This window comes from Carlito syrichta, unplaced genomic scaffold (genome assembly GCF_000164805.1).
Source record: "Carlito syrichta isolate Samal-C Ts95f unplaced genomic scaffold, Tarsius_syrichta-2.0.1 Scaffold305705, whole genome shotgun sequence".
Lineage (NCBI taxonomy): Eukaryota > Metazoa > Chordata > Mammalia > Primates > Tarsiidae > Carlito > Carlito syrichta.
The window spans coordinates 177839-178242 of NW_007249801.1; positions in this window are offsets into that span (position 1 = coordinate 177839).

The window sequence follows — 404 nt, forward strand, 5'->3', positions numbered from 1 at the left end:
TCTTTTTTTGGGTTTTTTTTTTTTTTTTTTTTTTTGAGTCAGGGTATCACTCTGTCACTCAGGCTGGAGTGCAATGGCATGATCGTCGCTTACTACAACCTCGAACTTCTGAGCTGAAGCGATTCTCCTGCCTCAGCCTCCTGAGTAGATGAGACTATAGCCATGCCCACTTTTTTTGAATTTTTGTAGAGACAGGGTCTTGCTATATTGCCCAGGCAAGTCTTGAACTCCTGGGCTCAAGTGATCCTCCTGCCTCAGCCTCCCAAAGTGCTGGGATTACAAGTATGAGCCACCACATTCAGCCTCTTTGGGCTTTTTAGATAATTTTCACATACGTGCTCTCGCTAAATGCTCATAACTGCCCCTGCGAGAGAGGACAGAATTTTTTTTTTTTTTTTTTTTTT